Source organism: Arachis ipaensis, chromosome B2 (genome assembly GCF_059453495.1).
Source record: "Arachis ipaensis isolate K30076 ecotype BB chromosome B2, ASM5945349v1, whole genome shotgun sequence".
In the NCBI taxonomy this organism is placed as follows: domain Eukaryota; kingdom Viridiplantae; phylum Streptophyta; class Magnoliopsida; order Fabales; family Fabaceae; genus Arachis; species Arachis ipaensis.
Window position 1 is genome coordinate 120,156,738 of NC_142437.1, and position 5,932 is coordinate 120,162,669.

At 27.4% G+C, this 5,932-nt stretch overlaps 1 long non-coding RNA gene across 4 annotated transcripts; it reads left to right on the forward strand.

The window, feature by feature from the left end:
• The first annotated feature begins 2,022 nt into the window (after positions 1 to 2,022).
• LOC107626123 (uncharacterized) lies at positions 2,023 to 5,300 on the forward strand. 4 transcript variants are annotated; one of them, XR_001617472.3, is made up of 9 exons: positions 2,039 to 2,482; positions 2,619 to 2,858; positions 2,987 to 3,015; positions 3,154 to 3,256; positions 3,346 to 3,432; positions 3,595 to 3,683; positions 4,380 to 4,464; positions 4,719 to 4,805; positions 5,102 to 5,300. It is a non-coding gene; the product is annotated as an uncharacterized LOC107626123 (long non-coding RNA). The 4 variants fall into 4 exon arrangements; XR_002358084.2 differs by having other exon boundaries at positions 2,619 to 2,854; XR_002358082.2 differs by lacking the exon at positions 2,987 to 3,015 and having other exon boundaries at positions 2,023 to 2,482.
• Positions 5,301 to 5,932: the final 632 nt, after the last annotated feature.

Genomic DNA, 5,932 nt, shown 5'->3' on the forward strand with positions numbered 1-5,932 from the left:
CGTGTAAAATTAAATTATATAGCATAATATGTGTTAACATCTTGAATATCATCTTTACATAAAAAAAAATCAGATATATTTGGTTAAATAATCATTTAACATAACACATACGGACATGTCATCAATTATTATTTCAGTAAATGAGATAATAATTAAAATTATCTTATTTAATTTAATCTATTATCTATTGTTAAAATCGATTTTTTTTTATTAATAGTATAACTGATGTAGCATATTTTTCAAGGTATTTTTTGATTTATTTTATTTGATTCTTTTAAATGCGTTAATTAATTAATTATTTGATCAAATTAAAATAAATATCAAATTATTTAATATTTTATTTAACTATATTAACTATAACTAATTAATTATACTAATTATTTTATTTGACTAGAATAAATAAATTGATTTTATTTTAATTTGCATGAATTTTTCATCTTATATATTTTGATTAATTTTTTTGAAAGTGTTATAATTATTTATTTATTTAATTTGATTGAGATAAATATTAAATTATTTAATATTTTATTTAACTACATTAATTAACTATAACTAATTAATTACATTAATTATTTGATTTGACTAGAATAAATAAATAGATTTTGTTTTAATTTACGTAAATGTTTTTATCTTATGTATTCTGATTAATGATTTTTAAGATTGTCATAATTAATTGTTTATTTGATTTGATTATGATAAATATTAAATATTAAATATTTTATTTGCTATATTAATTATTTAATAATTAATTATATTAATTGTTTAATTTGACTAAAATAAATGAATTAATTTTATTTTAATTTGCATAATTTTTTTTGTGTTATATTTTTTTATTCCATTATTTATTTGATTTGATTGATATAAATATATCAAATTATTTAATATTTCATTTGATGGCATTAATTATAACTAATCAATTATATTAATTATTGAATTATTTAATTTGATTAAAATAAATAAATTGATTTTATTTTAATTTGTATTAATTTTTTCATCTTATGTATTTTGATTAATGACTTTTCATAGTGTTATTATTAATTAATTATTTGATTTGATTGATAACTTTTCATAGAATTATAATTAATTAATTATTTTATTTGATTGAGATAAATATTAAATTATTTAATATTTTTATTATATTAATTATAACTAATTTATTATATTAATAATTTAATTTTATTAGAATAAATAAATTGATTTTATTTTAATTTATATTAATTATTATATTTAAAATTTTACAATTATTTTAATAATAATTAATAAATACTAAACAAGATTATTATAGACTATTTGAATTGATTTTTTTATTGTTTTTTCAATTTTTTTTTATTATTTTTATGTGAAATTATTCTAATCATTTTCTTGTGTAAGTTATGAGTTTGTTGATTATTATCCTTTTGTTGTTGACCACCTTGTTAATTTTTTTTTTAAAATTAAGAATGAGACTTAAATTCAAAACCTCTAAATGAGGATAAAAAGACTATGTTATTTGAGTAATAATTCATTAATGATTATACTCTTTCAGTATTTATCTAGTAAATGATATTAATTAGTATTCTTTTGCTATTGACCAAAAGGATAGTAATTAAGAGGGAAATTGAAACTTCTTTTAAAAGAATATTAGGTGATTAATATTTTTTATTTTTGTCTTATTTTCAAACTAATACTAACTAAGTAACTAACTTTCTCTTTTTTTTTTAACATTAAAAATGTTATTCCACTACAACATTTATTGGCTATTGCAACATAAGTTCAAGATAACACTTAAAAATAGTTGCCTAATATATATATAGGCAACGTTTTATACTAGTAGTAATAAAATAGAATTATAACAATGAATTTTTAATCAACACACTATGAGTGATGCTGTTGATAAATTAAAAAACACTTATCAAGTGTTGCTTTATTAAATATATAAAAACAACCATTATAAAAATAATATATTACTCTTTTTAAGAGTTGTCTTTGATTTTATTTTAAACTTCACTTCTTAAGTGTTGTCTAAAATTTTTAATAATTCTTAAAATAACAAAAATAACCCAAACGACAAGGCTAACTATTTTGCGGAGAAAAAGGGAGAAAAGAAGAGTCTCTCGTTCCTAGCAAAACCCCAACCCTAACGAAACCCCTAACCCCAATCCATTCCAAATGATTCATTCCTCTCTGGTTCTTCAATCCATTCGATGATGACGCGCGTTCCTTTATTGAGCTTCGATCTCAATCTCTGCTCAGGAATGAGCTTCGATCGTTGAGCTTCGATCTTCTCTGCTTGCGAATGAGCTTCGATCCTCTGCTCCTCTTCTTATTGAGCTTCGATTCTCTGCTCGTTGAGCTTCTATCTCTGCTAATTGAGCTTCGATCCTCTACTCCTCTTCTCATTGAGCTTCGATCCTCTCTGCTCGTGTTCATCACTGCCGGTTACTGTTCGATTATCACTGCTCGCGTTTTTTGTGAGATTCTCGTTTTTGGCATTCTTCTACAGGTACTAATGATTCTACCGTTCCTTCTCTATTCTATTTTATCACTTTTTTGTGTTTTGAATCCTAATTTTTGGTTAACCTTGTTGCTATGTGCATTAATTTTAAACTTGTTCTACTCTACTCTCACTGCTCCAAAAGCCGGTCAAATCACAAACCTAACAGAAACTCTGCAATAGCCGGCAGCAGAAGCGATTGCTTCCGTCACCGTCGTCGTTGTATAGATCGAACAGCACTAGCTTCACAATCGGCATCATTGCTAAGACCACGGAATTGCGAAAACCTTGGCAACTGGAATGGGAGACGTCGAATAAGGGGCTGAAAAAGTGGTCCGGAGACGGCAAAAATCGTGTTCCTCTCTTTTTGCATTCATCACAGTCGGTATGATGCTGCCTCTTTCCTTTCGCTTTTTTTGTTTTAGTGTTTTTGGTGATTTGATCCCTAATTGTAATACTGGTGATACTGTTGTTGTTGCTATTTGCAATGATAACTCGGTCTCATCCTCAAAGCTCGTGATGCTTTCTTTGTGTTTCTGCAGGTACTGATTTATTAGGAATATGCCCCATTACTTAATTGCTGCTAGTGGCTTTACTAAATTATATTATTTAAGTAAAATCACCAAAATTAATTAATTCATTCATTAATTATAAGATAATTTTGATGATAATTGTGATAGGTGCTATTAGATTGATTCTTTGGACACTTTGGCTCTACTCGGTGATCGTGACCGCTTTGCCACTTCCATTGAATGGATTGGTAAAAATATTCGCTTTGATATTGTGAGTGAATGGCTAAGCAGCTGAATTTCAAGTTTCTGTACTCAATTTGGAGTTAAGGATGAATTTAATTACTTTTTGGTCGGTTACAGAACAAAACTGTTTCTTTGTTTGAGACGACAATCAGAGTTCTTGGAGGATTGCTTTCGGCTCATCTTATAGTCAATGATTACGCTACGGTATCTGTTATATACATTATTGTATACCTGCATTTTTGTATTTTGATAATAGTCTAGTGATTCTAACATTTGAGCACAGGTGAAAATGAAGTTATCCATTAATCATTATGTTTCAATTGGACATAGTTGAAAAACTGTTGATTCAAATGTGTTGGTTTACAGGGATGCGATGATTGGTGCCGTTCCAAGCTATGAGGAGCCGTATATTAAAGTTCCAAGGGTCTTAAGTATGGACTAAAAACTTTGTAAAGGTACTTGATTTGATACAAGGAAACAAGACTTTGGTTTTGTACTCTGCATTTCTTGGTTATTTTTATTGGAAAATGATCTAGCTCTTAATCTATATAACATTCATTTTTGTCATCATGAGTTTGTGTCCTGCCATTAGTCTCATTCTTATAAAACAATCATCTGTGTCCTTCATTCACAGCTGGTGATCACCACTTTAGTTCTCAGAAGGCAAGAGTTATAGCAGTTGATGCTAAAACTACCCAAGACACTAAACTATGTTTTTTTTTGGAGCATTTGATTGTTTTCGATAAGTTGAAGGTTTTGTTTTCAATTTTCTAATCTCCAAAAAGAAAAACATTCTAGATATGTCCTATGTGCCAATATATACTATTAATTATGAATATGAATAGTTGATACTACGTCCAATGCATTAATCCATTAATCTATGCCTCGGCTCAGGGAATCTTAATAGGGACCTTAGCAAACCATTTATTGATAAGTGAGTATTTGATCCAGCCCGTATATATATATATATTTTTATATGTTATGTATTATTGTGAATAGTTTAGAATTATTTTTCTATTTAATTATGTTTTTGAGGTACTTAATTATATTTGAAATTTTATTGATTAGTTCAATTTAATTTATTTATACGCATGAGTGTCAATTTGTCATGCTTTTGATTGTTTCTTAATGCTCTTTAAATTTATGTGCAGTTCATTGAAGGTGGAGCAAAGGCTGAAATAAACTCATAGTGAAGTTGACTCGGTGAAAGACCTGAATGAATCAATCCTTCTTCAGGTATATAAAAAAGATAATTTTGACATAATAGATGGTGAAAAGTAGATATGTGTGAACTTCTCAGTATCCTAACTATATTTTGGAAATTAAATTTGAATAATGAATACATCTAATATTTAGTACAGAGACAGTCGAGCAACTTGCCTGTGTTTTTCCTGCTCATCTCAGTTGTTCATTTCTGTGTTTTTCAATGTTGATATAAGATTGTTGCTTTATTCGTACAAAGTGACACCATGCTTTGGTTAAATAACCAGGATGAAGAACATGAAAACAAAGGAAAAGATGAGAGCTGTGAAGCTGCTGAAAGCGGTGCATCTGAAAGGGAAGATGCAACTGAGGAGGTAATGGTTAGCTTCTGGTTCTTTTTTCTTCTGCAAAAAAACCTTGAATATACCGAGTTATTATGAAGTTTAAATTTGTAATATATCTCTTTGTTAGTTAGCTCCATATTTATATAGAAGTTAGTTTAGTTAGTGGCAAGAATAGAAGATTGAGATCTCTCTTTGCACATAGCAGAATCTTGAAGCTGCTTCTCTGTTTTCTATTCTCTCCTCACACATCAGCTCTGTTTTCTATTATTATAATTTTTTAGTTTTAATGATAAGTTACTTATTTTTTTGTTGTGTATTATTTGCAGATTTAGCATATGGGACAAGTCAAGCATGGATATAAAATATGCAAGTAGATTGACATCTTTTTTACAAATATTACTATTTTGTTATGACAATTATTGTTAGATAAGAATTTTATTATTTTGTCGAGAATTATTGATGAATATGTATTTGAAATACTAATTGAACATTTTAATATCTATTTTAATTTTTACTTTATTATTAGTTATTTTGTCTCTTTTATAAATTTTTTCTGTTGTGCATAAATTTATTTATTAATTAAAATAATTACATATGTATGAACAAAAGATTTTATTGTAAATTTTATTTTTTTGTATTTTTATTACAAAAATAACTTTTATTTTTGCTCAAAAGGCAACTCTCTTATTAGTTGCATATTTTGAATATTAGACAACACTTGTATGGTTGCATATCCAAAAGAAAAAGCAACACTTGCATAGGTTGCATATCCAAAAGAAAAGGCAACACTTTAAAGAATTGCAAATTCAAATTTATAAGCAACTCGTAAAAGGGTTGTATTTTATTGCAAATAGACAACACTTTTTAGTAGTGGCCAAAATATAAGAGAAAAGACAATACTGCAAAAGTGTTGTCTCAAACACACCTTTGAAGTGTTGTTGTTTTTCAACCAAAGGCAACACTTACCAGGTGTTGTCCTCAAAAGCGTTGCTTTTGAAGCAAAAAAGTGTTGCCTTGATCTAAGGCAACGGCCGCATATGCAACGCCACCCAAAAACGTTGTCTTAGGTCAAAAAGTGTTCCCATAGATCAAAAGCAACCTTTTATCAGCTTTTAGACAACACTTATTAAATGTTGCCTCAACTTAAAAATGTTGTA